At 44.5% G+C, this 23,814-nt stretch overlaps 1 long non-coding RNA gene across 1 annotated transcript; it reads right to left on the bottom strand.

Annotated features, from left to right (window-relative positions):
* Nucleotides 1–386: 386 nt before the first annotated feature.
* Nucleotides 387–5,995, bottom strand: LOC307212044. The gene is made up of 3 exons (XR_013836763.1): nt 5,829–5,995; nt 1,261–1,379; nt 387–526 (listed from the first exon to the last, which is right to left on the bottom strand). It is a non-coding gene; the product is annotated as an uncharacterized lncRNA (long non-coding RNA).
* Between the last annotated feature and the right edge of the window lie 17,819 nt (nt 5,996–23,814).

The raw sequence follows: 23,814 nt of genomic DNA, 5'->3' as shown, positions 1-23,814 counted from the left end.
GAGTGTAAGGGACTTGGAGATAGTGTGCATATAGCCCCAGGCTGAATGGCCAGCAATTAAGCAGCCCTTGGAAGGACCTCTGCCTCAAACTCTACAGGGCTGTGAAGCCTCTTTTCTTTTCAGGGCTGTGTTCCTTGTTGGGGTGACCTTTCAGAGGCTGCATGCTAGCAGGAAGCAGGGCCACCCATTTTTCCCTCTTTCAGCCCTCCTCCTTTCCCTCTTTCTCTATCCATCTTACCATTCCTCTTCCACACAATGACCAGGTACTAGGTACAATTAGGTACTCTTCCGTATCCTTGGTGAGGTGGTGATGGAGAAACCAAGAGCTAAAAATACATTTCAAAACACACACTCACAAAACACTGCATACCACTGTTTGTTTCTTTCATCCTTAATACAGAGAACTGACTTTATGGATTAGACTCTTAAAAAGCATATTGTGATTGGATCAAACAATATTTTCGTATTCTGCTCTTCAAAGGCCTGCTCTCGGCCTCAGTTCCACATGACAGGATTTTATCTGGCACTATAATGAAAACCAAAAGAAAGGAAGAAATCAAGAAAGAAAGAAATCACTGGGAATGAATAATGCGAACTGATTCCTCCCCCCCGCCACCCAGTCTTCTCACTGCTCCAAGGGCTGAATGCTGAAGAACTCAAAGAAAACATAGCCAGAGTCTCAGGAGATGCTGTGTCAACAACGCCTCCTTCTGTTGGCGCATTGCAGTATCTGTTTAACTAATCAGGGGGAAATTTATCATACAGGATTTGGTGGGGTTGTTTGTGGAGTCTCTAAGCACAATAGTGCTGGATGTTCAGATGTCATCCATGTGCCTCTGGAGATGAAACACCACAGCTGGTATAAAAACAAGGAGGTGCCAAAAACTGGATTTCAAAATAGAGGACTATCTTAGAAGAATGCAATTTTTAATGATTTACAGTGTGTGTGTGTGTGTGTGTGTGTGTGTGAGAGAGAGAGAGAGAGAGAGAGAGAGAGAGAGAGAGAGATGTATTTTTCATGACCGGATAAGCCAGTGCAAAACACACACACACACCTGCCACAATAACACAGCTACATGCGGTAACGTCAAATGGCTATTGAGCATTTATCCAAATCTCTGGAAAGGGTGTGATATTTTTTCAGGCAGCTGAACAACCATAGTAACGAATTCCTCTTACATCATATGTTAGGATGACATATTACAGCAAGTTTGCATATTTGTTTTGGGTTTTTCTTTTTGTTTTGCACGGAAATCTTACCATGAGGTGATGAATAAAAATTATCCTTCTGTGGCTACTCATTCTTATAAACTGCATGTAGAGAAAATGAGACACAGTCTTGAAAAAGATGCTGGCTTGAGAGCCTCCTGGAGTGGAATCTGGGGGAAAAATGAAGAGGGGAAGTTATCTATTGGGTTTCCTACATTCCACCCCACTCTTCCAACAGTCCGTCATTTGCTAAAGAAAAGAAAGGAAAGGGTTATGCTGACATAATTCTCATATGAATTCCACAGGGCAAAGTATTTCTTGGAAAGCGTTTGTATTTCCTCCAGCAGCAACCTCTGGGTACCACCTCACTCTTCAGCTCAGGGCCTCTCAGTCTTTCTACCCCCAGGACTCACTTGAGATGACTGAAAATTGTGTGGAGGCTCACCAGTCCCAAAATGGCACTGCAGGGGCAGCACCAGTTATGGAAAAGGTGGCGGATGGAGGCAAAGTTTGGTATAATCAGCTGGCAATTACTGATGTCACCTTCTGCTGATATCTAATCCATTTTCAGAAATTGCTAAATTCTTCCTCACAGTGTTTCCCCCATGGTGAGGATCTCCATCACTCATCATCCCACAAGCTAAGTCAAGACATTTGCTCTGGAGATATTGTGGCTCAGTTTTTAGTGGTGATTACATTTTCTTTTATATTTTTCCCTTCCCCGTGTCTCTCAAATAATTTTCGCACAGCTCTATATTTTTATTCCATTCTTCTTTCACGCTCAGCTTGCAGCTAATTCTGCCTTCCCACCAGACCCTACAGTCCTTCATTGCTGGTCTTTTGAAATTCGCTTCTTACTCCTCTGACAGATCCTCCCTCTTATCTTTGCACTTTCTATTCCCAGTTATTTATTTATGCATTATTAATTATTATCAATAAATATTAGCTTTTTATCTCACTTTTCAATTTCGTTGTTCTGTATGGGACAATGGCAATAAAGATTATCGTACTTTCCAATTATCTTTAGTGCCTCCTGTGATCTCTCCTCATCTACTCCCACAAAATCTCTGTCTCCTGGGCAGTTTTAGTCAGCATGCATGGAGGTGCTGGTGTCAGCACTGGCCCAACCGAAAGGTTATGGCACAGGTACTGTAGCGGGCAGGGCACTGAGGCCCACTGGTGAGTTGTGGGCCACTGTTTGAGGAATACCATATTGGCCTGAAAAGGCCTCACTTTTCCCCCAAATTCTGACTGTGAAAAGTTAAAGTGTGGCTTATATTCACGACCTTATGGTATGCAGTCAGGAGCACAGGGCAAACAGCGCCAGGAGCATGGCAAAGTGGTGCCCATCCCAGGCGTAGTCCCCCATCCTCTCCCCCAAGGGCAGGAAGGGAGAGAGCAGGAAGGGGAATGGCCGGCGGCAATGCAGTGCGGCTCCCCCTGCCCAGTATGCAGCCAGGAGCAGCGAGGAATGGAACGGCTTATATTTGGGTATTTTTTCTTTTCTCCCCTCCAATTTTAAAGGTGCGGCTTATATTCGAGTGCGGCTTATATTCGGACCGATACGGTACTTGTTCAGTCGATATTTTGACCCCCAGAAGGAGGGGAAGGAAGGCATCAGAAATTCCCTCACACAAGACTTCCTTCCACTCATGTTAGCAGTCGATAATCCTCAAATGGAGATTGCTAGAGACCCTGCTTTACATTTTCAAGTATTACAACATTTAAAGTGATAATCAACAAGGAGAATTCAGTGAAATACATATTTTTATTTTTATTTTTTTGCTGCAGGGGAAGGAATCCGATTAGAAAATTTGGAAACATAAAGTTCAGATATCTCATACACACTCACAATTGGGGGATGGAGGGATTATAAATCATAGTACATAATATCCAGCACCCAAGCAGATACTTTTAAATAGTGGAGAGGAATGGGCTATGGCATTTAATCTGCAGTATATCAGTCGCTCCAAGTATGACTCATAGCTCAAGTTCAAAGATAAAGATCAAAGAAGGGAAATATTCTTTGTGTGCCCGTGAGGTCAGATACCCACAGCAAACCCTGTAAAAGAAGGCAGTGAAAAGAGAGGCCCATATTTTGATTATAGGAATGACACCATTCCTTTAATAATGAATACCTCTCTATTTTGGCAATATGAAATCTGCTACGTGGCACAGATAAAACCTTGGATATCACTATTCTTCAGCGACTTTCCTGCCCACTGATGCTCAGTTTGGTCTCCACTCTTACACAGAACTGTTTGTTTTGTTGCACTCTGAAGAAAACAAATGGAAGTTCCCCCCTTGTCCCCCCAAGTGGGATCCTTTCTCATAATTTAAAATGAAGTTCACTCTTCATTTCCTTCTGCAAACATTCATAACCCACATTCCTCTTTTGCAGGAGCACAAAGGCTTGCAGATTCAGTTTTATCTCTGTTTACAATCCAGCCCAGAAACACACTTGGATGCATTTTGCTTGTTTACACTGGTTTTCTTCGGATTAAGTGCTTCATAGGGCAAGCTAGAAGAGTAATTAGTAAATAGCAAAGGTCTTTTGCCCTCATGTCCTGTTTGTGGGCTTCCAATACACATCTGGCTGGCCATTGTGGGGAAGACAGGTTGCTTGATATGTCTTTTGTTTCATTCTGTTGGCTCTTATTTACTTAAGCCCCCTGAGAACTGAGCATGCTCAGAAGCCCCCACAGCCAATGTTGAGGGTAGTTAAGCACCAGTTCATCAAGGCTGTGAGTTGGTTCAATGAGGGAGGGAAGTGACTTGCTCAAGGCCTGAACACAGGCCAATTAGTAGTCTTCTGCATGCTGTTGCACTCCTACTCCCATTGCCCATAGGCATAGCCATCATGGTTTATAGCCAGGGGGATGATGGGAGTTGGAGTCCGGCAACATCTGCACTCGCAGTTTAACATGTTCTGAAAGTGGGGATAGGGTCAGGGAAAAGGGTCTGTGGTCCTTTCCCACTCCAGCAAATATTCACCATATATAGCAAAAGAGCTCTCAGATTTTGGACTCAATCTCAGATGTTTATAGCAAAGAGAAGAAATATTATGGAGGGTAGGAAAGTGTTGCTCGCTGTTCTGAATACAAATATCCCAAATGCACCCGTGACCCCCCCCCCCCGTTTACATAATAAAGTCCCTACTGCAGTTTGGTTGAAGGGGGGCTAGGGCTGAGGAATTATGCGTTCAGGGGCTTGCTGATCAGAAGGTTGGCAGTTTGAGTCCCCATGACGGGATGAGCTCCCACTGCTCAGTCCCTGCTCCTGCCCACCTAGTAGTTCAAAAGCACATCAAAGTGCAAGTAGATAAATAGGCACCACTCTGGCGGGAAGGTAAACAGCGTTTCCGTATGCTACTCTGGTTCTCCAGAAACGGCTTAGTTATGCTGGCCACATGACCTGGAAGCTGTACGCCAATAAATCGAGATGAGTGCCGCAACCCCAGAGTCGTCCGTGACTGGACCTAATGGTCAGGGGTCCCTTTACCTTTACCTTGAACTGTTGGGGGAATTTCAGTCTTCTCCATGACAATATTCAGAGAACCCCCCCTCCAAATTTTGCCATCTATGAATTTTGTACTCAACTGTAAATCGAGTTTTGATATGGTATAATAGGATTTCAATATTGTTCAAGAAAGCCATAGGCTTAGCCCTTACTCCTTCCACTGCTCTCTTAGCCCATGGTTTCCTTCACCCACCAATATGAGCTAAAGGTATGAGTTTGATCGCAAATTAAGTGACATGAAATATCTCAGGAGAGAATCTTCTGAGAAAAAAAAACCTGTTGCATGCATTTGACCATCCACAAATGGTGTGGGAAATTTTTGGAGACTGGTTTTGTTCAGCTCCGGTGAGGATACATCACAACATGTAGGGGAAATAAGATATGATGTCTGCGATTCCTTTCTGCATCCTGCTTCTCAACCCCTTTTCCCTTTGTGCAGGGATGCAGAACTGGGTCTGGCCAATGAGCTGCATCATTACCTAGCCCATCCTTCACAGTCTGACTTGATAGGTAAGCGGGACCAGCCATGTGCCATTCCCCTGACACCAGGTAATGGACACCTGGGGATGTTATGACTGCTAAACAGCTGGTGGGTTGTTACAGTGGCCTCCTCTGAAGGTGGGCTCCCAATGCAAATCAGCTGATCAGCACCAGGAGCGTGTTTTCAAGGCTCTGTTTCAAACCACATCCTAAATCAGAGCTCCATTTTAGGAAACGCTCTAAAACAGAGCAGGCCACTTTGAAGGTACACTCGGAGCACTCCCTTTGAAGAGGCTTGCTTTGTTTGCATGAACCACTTCTGAAAACAGAGCTTTGAATGCAAACTGATTCATGAAAATGGAGCAAGCCCCTTTTGCCAGTCAGCTGATTGGCACTGGGAGTACGCCTTCAAAGTGGCTCGCTCCATTTCAAGCCGCTTCTAAAACAAAGCAAGGAAGCCCCCCCTCCGCAGCTGCCTGGCGCCACAAGGAGCCACGTATGACGTGATGGTTTATAGAAACACTTTTCAATAAATAAATAGCAAAGATAAAACCAATAGGACTTGTAAAAACAACGCTAGGTAACTAAACCATGTGTCCGGATAGGCTTTCTTGACTTACCACAATCATCCATCAAGTGCAGAAACAGATGGGGAAGCCTCTTAAGCTGTAGCTGACTTTCGTTAATGTTTATAATTAAGCCATAAGACTTGACAAGCAGCACATTTCTGAGAGATTATCACACATCTCAGGTGCAGCATGAGGCAGGAGCCAAAAGCCAAGCGACTTCAGCTCCTCAGAAAGTGTGCAATAATCCCTCAGAAATCTATTAACCAGGAGTGCCTCATAGCTATTATGACATGGAAACTTCAAGGTAAAAAGGTCATACCTGTGTTTTTTATGAGGAAATGTTGACGCGTGCATGACATAGCCAGTGACCAATCAAAAACCTTCATTGTTACTCTCCGTTCTCAAGTAATTTCATAATAGCTAAATGTTGTAAAGCAACGTTCTGTGATCTGCCTGTTAGCAGCTATTTGCTGGGCTAAATTTGTAAAAAGATGTGCATACTTTTCTCCTTCCAAAAACCCCTGTGAGCTAGGATTACATGCAGACATGTGTGTAGAATTAGACTAAGCATAAATAAAAATGCATTAATTCCATTAGGAATTCTCATATTTTTTAAAGTTAAACAAGTACAAGTGGGACCTGCAGCAAAGTGTTGCAGTGTATCCTCACCTTCATGAGGGAATGCTCCTTCGAGCCAACTGTGCCTTCCTCTGGGATACCACAAGCTGTCAGGAGCGCAAGCAAATCATTTCATTCCCCACATACCCCCATTTTCCATCTTCCTTTTCTAACCAACAGTCAACATTTGGTATTTACTGAGACGGCTCAGTTCTCAGTTTGGGGGGAAGGTTGACCCCTTAGTTATATTTTCCTAAAGATATTTTTTGGTATCTGCAAACCTCAAGGCTCCCTCAAGCATGTTGATGACTCCCTCTTGAGTCTCAGTGGCCCCATTTTGGCTACAATCCTGTCGGCACTCACCAGCCGAGTTCACTATTAAAGGGAGTGATGTTACTGTAATATGTAGACATTTCATTATATCTGCATGACCGGGAGCATAAATCAATTATAGCCACTGTTAGCAATTCTGCTTCCCCTGCTACTTTATTCCTTGCATATGCACCGTAATTTATTTTATTATTTATCCATTCCAGTTTCTGTTCTCTTCACAAAGTTATATTTAAAACGATAATGTAGAATTTGAGGAAACTTATATTGTACCAGCCTATGAACCAGCTGCCAAATGGATCAGAGTTCTCTGGTTGACTATAGCAGCAGAATAGATAGTAATATCACTCCCTCATATTTCAGTACATAGGAAGAGCCCGCTGGATCGCCTTATGAGGAAAGGCTAAGGGAGCTGGGCATGTTTAGCCTGGAGAAGAGGAGGTTAAGGGGTGATATGATAGCCATGTTCAAATATATAAAAGGATGTCACATAGAGGAGGGAGAAAGGTTGTTTTCTGCTGCTCCAGAGAAGCGGACACGGAGCAATGGTTCCAAACTACAAGAAAGAAGATTCCACCTAAACATTAGGAAGAACTTCCTGACAGTAAGAGCTGTTTGACAGTGGAATTTGCTGCCAGGGAGTGTGGTAGAGTCTCCTTCTTTGGAGGTCTTTAAGCAGAGGCTTGACAACCATATGTCAGGAGTGCTCTGATGGTGTTTCCTGCTTGGCAGGGGGTTGGACTCGATGGCCCTTGTGGTCTCTTCCAACTCTATGATTCTATGATTCTATGATTCTATGATTCTATGATTCTATGATTCTATGATTCTATGGATCAGGCCAGTGGCCCATCTAGTTCAGCACCCGGTTCTCACAGTGGCCAACCAGATGCCTTTGGGAAACCTGTAAGCAGGGCCCATGCGCAAGAACACTCTCCCCTTCTGTGGTTTCCAGCAACTGGTGTTCAGAAGTATTATGGCCTCGACACACACCAGGAGCCCTCCCACCTGCACCTGGCCTCTTCAGAGCTGCAACCTCTAGGTAATTTCCACATTCCTCTTTGCTGTTACAATATAAATATTGGCAAGGGCAAAGAAGTGAGCATATGCCAGGGGGCACTCCACATCATTGGTTCTGAAAGACGTTGCTACTGTAATCTGGAGCCCTCTGAACACATGACGGGTAGTTCCCAGAGGCTCAATGGATTTCACAGCTACATATAATAACACCCAAAGGTCTTATGACTAGTTCTCTTTGTTGTAGTTTCCCCACAGGTGTTCTTTAGTGTTTAGGATATGGAAAGAGCATTTATATATTGCAAAGCTAGAGCTGGGTCATTTCTTCACTTGAACTTTATTTAGTCTTTGCACGTAGTTACAGCTCTCAGCTGAAGGGGTCAGTTAATCTACACGAGCTTTATCTGAGTTCTTTTCCTACTGTTTGACAGAATATAGGTTCATCGATAAGGATGGAGTAAATGTGACATTTTCATTCAGGCTTTCTCAGTCAGTATGAGACATGATTTCTGGTGAGAGTTGGAGTCTAGCAACATCTGGTGAGCATCGCGTTGTTGACTACCCCTGGCTTGGGGCACAGAGTAAGAAAGATGTACAACAACCAGCAGCTTCTTTTCGTCTTGTATGTAACTGGACCACAAGGGCTAAAGGCCAATGAAGTGTCTCTCAGCCTGGCCAGAGTCTCTTCTTTGCTCTGCTCTAGCTACTTAGCAAAGCAGCTATCTCCAAGCCTGCTCCTGATATTCTGGGCCTCTTCCACTTTATGGTGGAACTTCACAGGTTACATCACTTCCTTTAAGTCATGCAGCAAGTTTCCTCTCTGAAGTGTTCCCAGCTTCCCCTTCCCCAAAGCTGCTTTCAACCTTGCCAAAGTTCCACCCCTTGTTTCCATGGAAACAACTGGACCGCTTGAGGCACCATTACAATGGCAGAAGAGTGATGGGTGCAGCATCCCTGCCCCGTACAACACATGCCCTGGACCCTTGGGGATGTGTAGACTATAAATTAAATGAAGAAAAGAAACATCAAACTGCAAATAATCCATAGCTGTGGATAATTTACTGAGCAGGATTGTGGCTTCCCCAAAATAACACTTTTGAGAGGGTCTGTAACCTTCTCTTTTGCTTGCTTTATTATAAGCTGCTGGTTTCTCTTTGGATATTACTCAGCAGGGGAATGAGGGTCCATTTCTTCTTGCTATATGTCTTAATTTCAGTTTGACTAGGGGATATATTCAATATTATTAGCAAGATGGGAACAGGAACCGAACCTAGCTCCCCACCCCTACCCCAAGTTTTAAAAAAGGAAGAATTATTTTTCAGCCTACTTACCTAAAATAAGTCATAAATTGAAGGTATATAGGTTCTGTTCACATCTGTTCCAATGTGCAACTGTGGAACTTTGAACAGAGCCAGACATGATGCATTGTTACTGCAAACATCCTGAAATGGAAATTTATGACTTATTACCTCACAGTATTTCTCTCACTGTTTCCTCTTTCAGACTAAATGAGCTTTTCACCTGACATTTGAAACACTGACCCAGGAGACTGAATGTGGCTCAAACTGAGGAGTTTGTGCTCTCTCTCTCTCTCTCTCTCTCTCTCTCTCTCACACACACACACACACACACACTCACGCACAACTATATTGCCACATATAGAAATGGCAAGAGACGGTTGTAAATGCTAGCCAGCAACAGATCGGTGAATTGTAACCTGGCCTTTTGAAGACACATAAGACCCAAGCTATGGGTTGCTGGACTACAGCCCCCCATCATTCCTGACCATTGGCTATGCTGGCCAGAGCTGATGGGAACTGGAGTCCAACAACATCCAGAGGATCACAAGTTCCCCATTCCTGTCCTAAGGGGTTGAGTGAGTGAAGTTCAGGCCCAGTGAGCAGCTACTGCCATGGGTTATTTTTTTTTGTGGGAAGACAGGATTAGGATACAATTCTCATGGTACAATCTACAGTCTGGCCTAAAACAGCTTGTGCAGGGGCACCAAAGCAGGGTACCTCACACACCAGCCTGCCATTTTGCACACTGCAGCTATAGAGCTATGTTTTGAACTACAGAACTATCAGCTGGTGTCTTTTGAGACTGGTGAGGTGGAATGCAGGGAGCCCAAAAAGTAGGCAGAGCCCATACTAGAAAGACAGAGTCACTGATTCTCTCCTGATCCCCATTTCCCTCCCTGCTGAGTTCTATAAGGGCAGTACCAGGATTAAGGAGGGGGAAGCTGGCACCTGTCAGGGACTGGGCAGAGGAGGAATGGTGGAGACCACCTCACCACCCTGACCCTTCCAGCGAGGAGGAAGAGGGAGACAGTAATGATTTACAACAGGGGTTTGCGGGAGGTCACAGCTCAGAGGAGGATGAGGGGGGAAATTATGGGAGAGCATTCCATTAGAGAGCATTAGAAAGCACGACAGACTGACCATCTCCCAGAACCCAGCGGGCCTTTAAAGTGGGAGAGCAAAGAGCTTGGAGACAGACAGCACTTAGAGGCACCCGTAGAGGAGATGATGACGAATGAGGAAGTGGGAGAGACGGGGTGGGGTGGGGTGGAGATTCACTTGGGACAATGCCATTATCCAAGAGGCTGGGTTCTATAGCCCCTCTCTGTAAAGTCTGAAATAAAAAAGGACTGTAAGAAAGTTCCCCTTGTCTTTACACTTTCCTGGGCAGCCAGCTGGGAGCCGCTGACAGCATCCTGACACTGATGTAAGTAAGTAGGCAGATGGATGGGAGCTGGGTGAGGGCAGACTGAGGATGGTGGGGCAGTGCCCCCATTTGAACTAATGGACCAGCTTCCATTGCCTTTTAGGGTGTTCTCCTCAAATGCAGTTACCATCACACAATGCGGGGAGTTGGGTCAAGTATAGTCCTGTCACTGGCTTCATTATTCTCCACATATTGGGAAGACAAACCTGGGTAGCAGTGAACGTTCTCTTTTTGTGGTCCATTTAGAGCCCAGGCAATTTAGAGCCCTGGGGAAAGAATGCCTGAGTCACATTATAAATGTCTTACAGTTGCGTAACAATTTCCAGACGGGTAGGCATGTGAGCCTGCTGCAACAAAAACAACAGAGACTAACACATTCATGGTAGCATAAGCTATCATCGTAAATTTGCCATTATTCAAGGTGACACAAAACTCTTTGTTGTTTTTGCTGCATGTTGGTTTTGCTGCAAGACACTAACATGGCTTTATCTCTCTCTCACACAGAGACAGTATTTTCCTCTTATTTCTAATATACCTTTAAATCAGGAGTGGTTAACCTTGTTTGGTATGAACATGCACCCTCCAGTAGCAATATAGAGGACATAAGTATGGCCCAAAGTGCGTAGGGATGTAAGAAAGCATTACTTTCCTATCCCACTCTGCATTTGTGCATGCGCTGTCCGCTGAGCCAAAATTGCATAACTTATTCCAACCTATTCATTTCAGTGTGAAGGAAACACAATGCAAGTGGGTGGAAAATGCAATGAATTATGTATCATTTGCAGGCTGAAAGCAACCACAACAGTGACTATTGATTGTATTCTCTGGATTGATTTCCATTCTAGACATGGGATGAATAAGAGAGCATTGACAATTTCTGCTCCCATCTCCGTCAGACTTCTCTGTCACCCCTGAAAGTGGTAGGGTCTTTGGGGGCCAAGCCAGCCCCCCCCCCCAAGCTGGGAGTTAGCCACCTCTCTTTTAAACAAAAGAACAGACACATTACTGGAGAGCAAGTGAATACAGGATATTACACATTTAGCCGAGCATAGTCTTCTCGCCAAAGAATTGATGCTTTTGAATTATGGTGTTGGAGGAGACTCTTGAGAGTCCCATGGACTGCAAGAAGATCAAACCTATCCATTCTTAAGGAAATCAGCCCTGAGTGCTCACTGGAAGGACAGATCCTGAAGCTGAGGCTCCAATACTTTGGCCACCTCATGAGAAGAGAAGACTCCCTGGAAAAGACTCTGATGTTGGGAAAGATGGAGGGCACAAGGAGAAGGGGACGACAGAGGACAAGATGGTTGGACAGTGTTCTCGAAGCTACCAGCATGAGTTTGAGCAAACTGCGGGAGGCAGTGGAAGACAGGAGTGCCTGGCGTGCTCTGGTCCATGGGATCACAAAGAGTCGGACACGACTAAACGACGAAACAACAACAAGAAGTCCTATTTAAGGTTCCCAATATTACCTCCAATATCCGGGGCAGCACACCACTGAATACGAGTTGTTTGGGATCCCATGTCTTATGTCCTGCTTGTGAGATTCCCATAGGCATCTGATGGGCCACTTTCAGGCCTGTGCTGGACTAGAAAAGCCTTTGGTCTGATCCAGTGAGGTTTTTGCTATGTTCATAGCCTTCATCAATGTGGAATAAAGGGTAGGGGCTAGAAACTGCAAGAGCAGAGAGTGCTGTTCTGCTTGGGTCCTGCTGGCAGGTTTCCAACAGGCATCTGAGTGGCCATTTTGAAAACAGGATGTTGGACTAGATGGGCCATTGGCCTGATCCAGAAGGCACCCTCTCCTTCTGTGGCTTCCAGCAATTGTATTCATAAGTGTTACTGCTCTGACCATGGAGGCAGAGCTCAGCCACCATGGCTAGTAGCCATTGATGGCCATGTAGACATGCATAGGTTTGATTGAGCTATTAACAGAGGTAGCATTTCTCCAACATTTCCCCTCTCCTCCCTTCCTTTTGGGTTTTCTTCCCTACATCTGTTTTGAGTCTCCCTTGAATCCTACCTTCTTCTCCCCTTGCCTCTCTTCCTCAACACACTCTCATTCTCCAAATGACAAATAAAACCCCACATACCTTCTGGGAACAATAAAAACCTTGGATGTGCTCCCAGAACCTTCAGGAAGTTCAAAAACCTTTAGAGATGGGCCTCTGAATTGAGGTTTTTATCTCTCGCATTTTACATAACTGTCTTAGTAAGCGTTGTGTAACAGCGATGCATATTCAGCAGCAAAAGGGGGGGGGGACCTTAAAATAACATTGGGAAGGAGGTCAAGTGAGTCAAAGGCTGACATGTGCTGGAATCACTTCACACCAACAATCTGGGTTCTACTAGTTTTCATATTCCTTTACCACATCCCATTTCCCATACCTTTTTGTCTGCTGATTTTTTTAAAAAATGAAGGATAGTGGTGAGCTGATCAAATAGCTGCTCAGTTACACAGTTTACTCCACAGCCATGTAATTTAAATTTGAGAACCCGTCTCCAAGTCAAAGATGATTCAGCATGGGAAAGGAACATGATCAAAGCCCCTACTTCTCTTAGTATATCATGTACCTTGACTCAGATGTTCCTGTTTGCTTCTACTGTTTTAGCATCATTTCCTCCCCTCTACTGAACTTTTGTCTCTAATCTGTATATGCCTTGCTACAGTTCTGGTAGCATCTCCCTACCCTAATAGTATACTCTTGCTTTTAAGAATTTTGCTTTCATACAAGTGGGGGCATGCAAGAAAATGTTGCAGTGCAGTGGAGTGCTCAGTAAGCCACACCCCCTGCAAGATGTGCCATTCTATCCCTTCTCCCGTCTCTTTTTCTTTCCCAGCAACCAGCATTCTGTGGTCACTGAACAAGCTCAGTCCTCACTGGGTTGTTTTGGCTGGCTCTCCCCGTTCCCAGGTCTCCCCTCCCCCCTAAATATTGGTGGTGTCTCCTTCTCTCATTTTGTAAGCATGGAGTACAGTGGTACCTTGGTTCTCAAATGGAATCCATTCTGGAAGTCCGTTCGACTTCCGAAAATGTTCAAAAACCAAGGCATGGCTTCTGATTGGCTGCAGAAGCTTCCTGCACTCAATCACAAGCCACGTCAGATGTTCGCAAACCAGAATACTCACTTCTGGGTTTGTGGAGTTTGGGAGCCAAAATGTTCCAGTCACAAGGCATTCAAGAACCAAGGTACGACTGTACTCACTGTGTGAGAGGACTTTGTTTGCTCTAAGGCCAAGAAGCAGCAGGAGTCAGGGTCATTTCACGAACCATTAAAAACATAAGATTGTAAGAGGAACCTGCAGGATCAGGCCAATGGCCTGTCTAATCCAGCCTGCTATTCTCACAGTGGCCAACCAGATGTCTCCGGGAAACCGATGTGGAAATATGGGAAACTGAACTTAAGAATGGAAAAATGAGAAGTGCTGAGAAATCCACCCATCTCTAATACAATTCCAGGATTGCATAAGAAGGATTGGCTTAATAAACCAATTAAAGGCCTGAAATTAAGAGGATCCCAGAGAGAGAGAGAGAGAGAGAGAGAGAGAGAGAGAGAGAGAGAGAGACTTTTAAGTTTGGTGTCACTGACCATTTAGTCTTATCTCCAGTTTGCCGAAAGGTAACCTTGAAAAGATTTGTTGCTCTTGCAGAAGCCAGTGATTCTTTATACCTGCTATTTGATATTCTATTTGTTTGAAAATGTCACAGTCCATTTACCAGAGTCCTCTGGTTTGAAATGCACACTGTGCCCGCTATCTTATCAGCCATCGAATTGGAGTACAGTACAAGCCCTTAAGTACGGACTCTGAGGGGTTTGCCTTTCCTGACTGATCGTAGAGAGAACCCATCGCAACCAAATGTTTCAACAGCCGTTAGTGATTGTAACAGTTTATTTGGAAGCAGCAGTTTGCTGTTAAAACCAACAGGCATTTAAAAACATTTCATTGGCAATTAAAACTAAAGTATAACAAGAATTTAACAATGAGCATTAGCAGACAGCTTTGAAAGAGACAACGTGAAATGTGTTATATGTAAAGTGTGGCATGGTGCGGTTGATTATTCCGAGAGATGTTGATGTGAAAGCATGTGGATTCTAGGTTCCCCTCCCCTCCCTGCACAATAGGAATTCCTCCTCAGGCTGTTACAGCTGTGAGAGTGGAAAAGGGCTCTGGGGCCATGTCAGCCTTTCAGGCCTGCCCTGTCATCACACAGCTTCAAATCATAAAATTGTAGAGTTGGAAGGGAACCCCAAGGCAATCTTTCATAATATGGCGCCCTGCGCGAGCCCAAAATTTGGCACTCCCAAATGAATCTTCTAATTTTTGCGTCACTCGACTCGGCACCCTGTATGGGGGAACCAACCTCACTGCCCTGAATCCGACTCTGCCCAAGGATTAACCCCCTGTGATTGAGTAACCACACCTAAGGAATCCCTGACAGATGGCCATCCAAACTTTGTTTAAAAACCACCAGTGAAGGAGAGTCCACCACCTTCCAAGGGAGTGTGCTGCACTCTCGAACAGCTCTTGCTGTCACAAAGTTATTCCTAATGTTTATTTGGAGCCTTCTTTCTCAAAATTTGAATCCAGCTTGTTCCAGGTTCATGCTTGGCTGTAGCTTTTGTAGACAAGGAACCTTTTCTACTTGTTGAGGTTTCACACAGGATTAAGAGCCATGGAAGACTGCATGGGGAGCTTCAATGAGTAGAAAAGCTTTCACTCTTGCCGCGGTTGCACTAGAAGCTGGCTTGAGCCCAGTACCAGACAGTGTGGTGTAGCTGCTCCGCCTACCTGACCTCCCTCTGGCCAAGTCAATGTGGCATAGCGGGATGGAAATGGGAGGGGCAAGGGGGCAGTGAGGTCAGCGCAAATGCACCAGCTGAGCCAATCCAATGCTTCTGCTAGTGTTTTTGCGCCATGTCAACCTTGCCACCATCACACCTTTCCCCCTGTTTATCCTGGGATGACAGAGGAAGGTAAGGTAGCTGGCAGAGCCCCATGGCATCCTCTGTGATTGTACTGTGTGATAACAGGGACAGGGTGAAAGATGCAACCCCACAACCCTTTCCTGCTTCCTGGTTTGAAGACCAGGAGAGGGTTTAGGAAGAGACGGTCAAAGGGCTTTAATGTGCTCAAAGTCATTTTGTCAGAACAGTTAGTCTTGGGAACATGGACGGCTCAACTGTGTTGCACAGCAGCAGTCGGGCATCTGCTCAGCTCATCCTTGGCAAAAGTAGCTTTGAAGGGAGGAGGGGAACCAAGGGTGCTGGCTCCTGTGGGCTGAGGCACTGAGGGCCCCCAATCTTGCGATGTCCTGGCATCGTCTGGCATTGTGTGTGTGGTGTCAGGACGTTGTGTGATGTCACACACACAACATCTGAATGTCTTGTCAGGCCCCTCAATCCTCCATCCTAGCTCTCTTAAGCTTGTGGGAGAGAGGGGGGGGTGTGTTGGAGATGACACTATATACCTGCCTGACTACAGGTGCACAGGACTCCTATTTCATTCCTACGAATGCTAGAGCAAATTGGTCACAGCATGGGCTAGTTGTTCCCAGACATTCTGGTAGTTTCCCAAGAATATTATTATCATAGTTATTCTATTCCCCCCTCCTTGGTGCAGAATGATTCACAAAACCATCTGATGGTCACAACTTTGTAAAAAACACTTTTGCCAGATATTAAAATAACAAAGAAGGTCAAACTTGGGGAGTAATTCTAGTCAGTGATGTCTTAGCCTTGGTTCCAATTGTAAGATGGGATTCATTCAGATTATTCCACTTATGGTCCATAACTCTTGCATAGCATCCAATCTGCTGTTTATTTGGGGTTAGGGAAAATGACTAAAATAAGCTCAGACAGCAGTTAGTAATAATCATTGTCTTTTTAATAGTCTTGTTCAGTTTGCAGATGTAACTCTTACTTATTACTTGCTTGAATTATTAAGACATTAAAATTCCAGTCAAAATTATCCTCTGCCACAGGGGTGGGGAAACTTTGGCACTCCAGATGTTTCTGAACTACAACTCTCATCAGCATCAGCAAGCACAGCCAATGGTCAGGGCTGGTGGGAGTTGTAGTTCAGAAACAACTAGACGGTCAAAGGTTCTCCAATCTTGCTGTACCAAAAAAGGTCAGTCAGTATATTCCAGCAGATCAGTGGTCAGCAACTGCTTAGCATAGTAGGCCAAACTAGGACTGTGGCAATAGTGACATAGCGAGGAGACCTGACCAAGGACACTGCTCTACTTCTGTTCCTCTTAGAACTACACACTGATCCTAGTATAAACCCTGTAACAGAGACTTTAAGTACAGTACTTAATTCCTTCCGGAGGTCCGTTCTTAACCTGAAACTGTTCTTAACCTGAAGCACCACTTTAGCTAATGGGGCCTCCTGCTGCTGCTGTGCCGTCGGAGCATGATTTCTGTTCTCATCCTGAAGCAAAGTTCTTAACCTGAGGTACTATTTCTGGGTTAGCGGAGTCTGTAACCTGAAGCGTATGTAACCTGAAGTGTATGTAACCTGAGTTACCACTGTACCCTAAAGTTTTTTCCTACACTGCATGTTTTAGGATATGCAACTGCTGTTGCTATAGCTTTGCAGCCAGATCAATGCTATGGAGCTAACCTAAAGCTGGTTGATGAGAACAAGCAGGGAAGCAGGAGGGGACAGGCATATGTTGCTTTTGCTGGTGAACTACAAACACTCTCCAACTACTGCAGTAGGTCAAAGGCCATCGCCCTATCTGGACATTCTACTCAACTCCACCTGGCCTGTTCATGGGCAGGGTTTACACAGAAGCAGACTGCCTGACTAGGGGCGTGGGGTGTCATAGCTGTTAGGAAACCATGCATAGGGAGCAACTTATTAAACTCGCGTGAATGACTCAAAAATATCTGCCCTGCGTGTGAGCAAGGATAATAAGTGTCCAATGCTTCACCCTCCATATCACCACCAACTTATGAAGGCCGACGGTGGCCACATTCACACCATACATCAAAAGCACTATGGTGTCACTTTACACAGCCATGGCTTTCCCCAAAGAATTATGGGAGTTGTTGTTTGTTAAGGGTGCTGAGAGTTGCCAGGAGACCCCTATTCCTCTCACAGAGCTGCAATTCCCAGAAGTCCACTGGAAGAGAGGTTAAAACACTCTGAGAATTGTGTTTTAATTATGAACCCCCAGGGAGACAGAAAGCTCCCTGCTTCACACAGGAGGATGTTGGTGTGGTGATGTGTAGGGTTTATACAGAAGCAGAATGCCTGACTAAGGGCGTGAGGTGTCATAGCTGTTAGGAAACCATGCATAGGGAGCAACTTATTAAACTCACATGAATGACTCAAAAGTGGTATTTGGCCTTTCTTCTTCTTCCAGACTGATTCAAGTTTTAGGCTGCTTAGCTCTGTCCACAATCCTTTTGTCTTTCGGGGGCATTTGTAACATTTTCCCAGGAGCAAACTCTCACAAATAGTTGAACAAGGGGATATAAAAAGAAATGGACATGTGGGCATTTGTTTGTGCAGTCAGCGTGAAGTCATCTGGATTTACTGCCTTCTATTTAAAGGAAGAGATGCCAGCCAGCCAGCCAGCCAGTCTCATATACCATGGCAGAGCAGACTTGCACCCTCCCCCCAAAAAGCAATACGGAATATTAAGAATGAAAGAAGGAAGAAATAAGAAGAACTGGTTTCAGAAAAGATAATCTCTCTACTATCTGGCACAGGCTCTTATGTGGTGCATAGAGTCTCCCTTGCTCTAGCAACCAAAGGATCTGAGCAAAATCTATTTTAGATTTGGCAGATAATTGCCACCATAGTGGTTTAATTTGACAATTATCCCTGTTGTTCATTGTTTCTAGCTTCTAACATTTATTCTGAAGTTGTATTGCAGAAATCTGTTTTTTGTGCCTTGGAGGCGTAGGTGTGAATACACTTCTAAACAGCGAGCATTCAAAAGCATTACTGCCTCCACCTGAGGCGGCAGAGCATAGCCATAATGGCCAGCAGCCTTTACCAGCTTCTCCAAGCAAAGGCCAAGTTCTGCATCTAGAATGTCTCACACCAGTGAAATGCAGTGATATCTTAGCCATGAGCCACTAGAATGGGCTGAATGACCACACAAAGGTTGGTTGAGTTCCTTAAAGATTTTAATATCTCGAGGCCTGCTCTGCTGAAACACCTGAACTAGAGTAAAGTAGAGTATCTGAAGAAGTGTGCATGGACACGAAAGCTCATACCAAGAACTAACTTAGTTGGTCTTTAAGGTGCTACTGGAAGGAATTTTTTGTTTTATTTTGTTTTGACTATGGCAGACCAACACGGCTACCTATCTGTAACTAGAGTAAATCAGCCTTCCATCTTTCATTAGACATAGCTCCTGTGAAGGCAGAAGGTCCTCTGTATTGGGTTCACAGAATTGCTGAAAGCAGAAAGCAAGCCTGGCCCAGCTTCTGTAAGGTTCATCTGAGCTGTTGTGGTCTATTGGTGTGAAGAGGCTTCTTTGGCTAGTCTCCCACATGGTCCCCTCCTTTGACCAGGCCTGGGTGGTGGAAATAACCTTCCAGTCTCTAGTTCAAAGCTCACTGTGAGTCTGAGCGCTGGCAGTCAGACAGACTCCGAACACCACATCCAGAGTCAGAAAGAATAAGTAGCTGGTCTGAATTCACAAAGAAGGCCTGTAGCTGGAAGTTTTGCTGGTGCCACATTTAAGTACTGAATATAGAGTTTCCGCTTGGTTATTTCCTCAGCACTTTGCTAGCCCAGCATGAAACACACTATTAGGAACAGAGTTTATTGCAGCCTTGCAAACATTTATTGGGCAGCTCCTAACTCGGTGTCAAGTTATAGTAATACGGTGTTCCGGGAACTTCTTGGAGAATGTTAACGTTTCAGAGAAGGCTCCTACGGGAATTATTCTGTTACTGAACTGAAAGGCAACACTGTATATAAGGATCTGAAGGTAAAAAGATAGACAAATTCACTGCTGGTTTTACCTTTCCTAGTCTAGGGGGCCACATTCCTCAATTCCACCTTGTCACTACAGTCTAAATCGGCTTCTGTGGCTAGGAGTGCTTCTGCCTAGCTTGGGCTGATCCTCCAGCTACAGCCATTTCTGAACCAGACTAGCTTGGCCTCAGTAGTCCATACTCTGGTGACCTCCTGCCTGGATTACTGCAATGTGCTGTATGTGAAGATGGCCCAGAGGCTGCAGCTAGCGCAGGATATGGCTGTAAGGCTGGCTGGTGCAGCCTGATAGAAAAAGAAGAGGAGGAGGAGGAGTTTGGATTTGATATCCTGCTTTATCACTACCTGAAAGAGTCTCAAAGTGGCTACATTCTCCTTTCCCTTCCTCCCCCACAACAAACACTCTGTGAGGTGAGTGGGGCTGAGAGACTTCAAAGAAGTGTGACTAGCCCAAGGTCACCCAGCAGCTGCATGTGGAGGAGCGGAGACGCGAACCTGGTTCATCAGATTACAAGTCCACCACTCTTAACCACTACAACACACTGGTGTAGGACCATGTGTCAGCAGTCCAGAAAGCATTGAACTGCCCTCTAGTGACCTACTGGCCCAATTCAAGGTCCTAGTACTGGCATATAAAACCCTAAATGACTTGGGCCCAAGGACCTAAAAGTGTGTCTTCCCCAATATGATTCATCTTTGACTCTAAGACTGGCAATGACCCATGATAGGGACTTTTCAGTGGTGGTTCCTGTGTGTAATGCCCTCCCTCATGAGATGCATCTGTCTCCCTCATTATTGACTTTCAGGAGGAATTCAAAAAGATTCCTGTTCATCCAGGCAACCCTCAGAGCACTGGTTGAGATGTCTTTAGCTGTTTTTAGAATGTTCTTAACTGTTTTTAGAATGCTTTGTTATGACTTGTTTTCATGATGATGTGCTTGCTGCATGGCCTTCCTTCGAGAGGAAGGGTGGGGCATAAATCAAAACAACAACAACAATAATTCCTTCCCAGACAACCTCCTGGAGGATGCATGGGCAGGTCTGGAGGAAAATGTGGGCAGGGCGATAGCTAGGCCTGAAGTTTCTATGTGCATACATATCTTTCCATCCTGGCAAGCAGAATGATGCATTGTCCCAGTTTAAGGACACAATCCCAACAGGCAATAGCACTTGAGGAGGGTACAGAACATGGCCAAGTGAGGACCAAGGCCTGATAGAGTGACTGTGGCCTTGGAAGAGATAGAGAGGGCTGGAGTGCCACATTTGGCTCATGGGCTGGAGGTTGCCCACCGCTGACCCAGTGGGAAAGTCCTATCATTCACATATGGTTCATGTTGTGGTCTGATTTAGCACCAAGTGAAAAGACTTCTGGACCCTTCTGGACCATGCGCTGGTGAGCTGTCTACTCTAATGCACTGTATGTGGAAGATGACCCAGAGGCTGCAGCTGGTGTAGAATGCAGACCTTGCAGAAAAGTTCTGCTTGCTCAGGTGGATTGTAAACAGAAAAGGAAAGGTTAGATCATTTATGCATTAGACTTAATCTAAAAATTAATAGGTAATAAAGTGCTTCATGTTTTCTTTGGTGGCAAAGCAATGAAAGAAAACCTGGTGTGTCTTTTCCTTCTTATCCTCCATCTCTCCTAAATCACCCATGAAATTACCCTTCATTCCGCAATCTTTTCTCTCTCTCTTTTTCTAAATCACAGCACAAAGATCTTTTCTAAGAACAAAAAAGGACAAAGAGGTCTTTCAATGAAGAACAATGTTGGGAGAGATTAAGGAGCTGCTGTTTGCTTGCTACAGAGCCATTGTTTCTTATAGATGCATTAAAACAGCAGCAACAACAACAACACACCAGCCTATAGGTTGCCATTGTGCAAACCAGAAATCAGGGCCAAAGAATAGTAGAAAATGCACCAAGAATGCACCAGAGCTCAGGAAGACCATGCTGCTCAAGCTATGCTTGACTAGAACAGAACAGAACGCCCTATTATATTATTTCCTGTTCAGGAAGATCCATTTGCCAGACTGGTTAGATGGAGTCAGTTTGAGGCCTGAAGGCACTTCTCCAAGAATTGCACACAGACCCAACAGTCCCTAACACTTTTAAATCTTGCATTGATTCAGGAGATAAGAAAGCCATGGGTTGCCTTCCTCTCCCATTTCTGGCATTTCCCCCCTCCCTGATGTGTGGCACAGGTAAGCATATCTGTTCTTTAGACACTGTAACACTGTTGAACATTTCCGGTCTCCAGGTGAGATGCATAGGCAAGCATTATATAGGTATCATAACTGCTGCTATAATTCATATTAACTAAGCATGAGGAAGTGAGCTTTGAAGCACAGCCAATAAAATATTTGCTCAACCATTCCTGACTATGTGGTTGAAGTAAATCACCAGAAAGTGCCAAAAAAAGGTTAATAATGGGGGCGGGGGTTTGCTAACATAATGGAAAACTGGACTGCTCATCTAAAGTTGTATAACAGTTCTGCTAAGTATGAAATCCTCTATACAACAGACTCACAATTGACTCAGGGTCCCAATACATCTAAGACCACTTTTCCCCATACCCAGACGCTAAGGTCCTTCTCTGTGTGGCACAATATGTGTGCCAGGGAGTGACAACAAGAGAACCCGCCATTTCTCTTGTTCCAACTTATGGAACACTCCCTCAGGAATATAGCTTTATACTGAGTCTGGCACATTGGTCAACCTAGCTCAGTATTGTCCACACTGGCTGGCAGTGTCTCTTCAGGCATACCTCCTTACCGGGAGATGCCAGGACTGAACCTGGGATCTCCTGCATGCAAGTCACACGCCATACCATGCGCCAGGCCTTTCCCTTTGGAGACTCACCAGATACCAACATTGCCATCTTTCCTGCACCAGTTGAAAATGTACTCATTTCCCCATTTGGACAGCAATAATAGTCCAGCTTTTAGTGACAATTTTTAGTGTTCATTCTTGTGTTGAGTCAGGGGAGGATATATTTGTTTTAAAGTGGTTGTTGTGGACCTTTTGCACATCGCATTGCTTTAAATGGGTATGCCTGTTATATGTTGCGTTTTGCATTTTATCTTTTGTAAGTCTTCCTTGGTGGGAAATAAACTATAACTAAATAAACTATAACTCAATAAACCACATAACTATAGCTAAATAAACTAGTATTTTGTATAGTAAAATGTACCCAAACCAATAAAAAACTTACAGATAAAAGCAGCAACCACAAAATCACACCAGCATGCAGCATACACATAGAAATAAAGCACAGGCTCCCCTTTCCTTTTATTTTTTGGCTCTTGATGAGGCAAAGATGACCCAGGCTATGTTAGCTTTTATAGTACATGTCTCTGGTGTTTCAGCACAGTTTTCCTTTGAAAAGCAAGCTTTTCTTTAAGGGCAGTGAATGATCTCATGCTTTTAGCCATGTCTCAACTTCACTGAGTACGTATACTGATCAAAGAAACTCAAGAAGACATTTTGTTTACATTATGGAACTGTGACACCATTACCAGAAAAAGAGAGTGTCCATTTCACAATTCAAAAGAGAAACATGGACCGAAATAAATAAATAAATGTTCTTTTGATTTTCCAATCTGGTAGCGCGGGTTCATCCATTAGGATACCAGTGAGTACACTTAAGTTCCTTCAGCATCAGTGATTGTTCAGGCATACAAGCCTACAGTGCAGAAGACCATAGGAAGAACCTGATGGATTGAGATTGGTTGAGATTATTCTAGGAAAGAGAATATCGGCATAATTGCAGTTCTTTGGGGGAAATTAAGTCAAAATATCTAGGTCCCAGACCATTGGAGGTCTGGGGCTTGGACTTGGCGAACATCAGTAATTTATAGCAGTTTGAAGTGCTAAGTCTGACTCATAATTGTAGTCGTCTGGCAAATACTATCTACTCTGTACTCCTGAATGTTACAGATGGATCAGTGTTCCAAGTCTGCCCAAAAGGCTACTTACCACATTCCAGTTTTGGAAAACAACTTGTAGTTCTGCTCTGAGACTTCTCCTGGTGGCTTTCCCAATCTGTGGTTACTATGTGGTGCCTGAATCTTTTTGGATGTATTATTATTATTTGTTGAATTTGTACACCACCCTTCATCTCAAGATTACAGGGCGGTTCACAAAATAATAATAATAATAATACAAAATGAGAACAGAAAATACATAATAAAAACAAGGGCAATGGGATTCAGAGAGCCAGTGTGGTGTAGTGGTTAAGAGCAGTAGACTCGTAATCTGGTGAACCGGGTTCGCATCTCTGCTCCTCCACATGCAGCTGCTGGTTGACCTTGGGCTAGTCACATTTCTCTGAAGTCTCTCAGAGTGTTTGTTGTGTGGGAGGAAGAGAAAAGAGAATGTTAGCCG

The sequence above is a fragment of the Podarcis cretensis genome (genome assembly GCF_951804945.1).
Source record: "Podarcis cretensis genome assembly, chromosome: 3".
NCBI lineage: Eukaryota > Metazoa > Chordata > Lepidosauria > Squamata > Lacertidae > Podarcis > Podarcis cretensis.
Note: the sequence above shows the minus strand (reverse complement) of the source record. Positions and strands in the feature narration are given on the sequence as shown.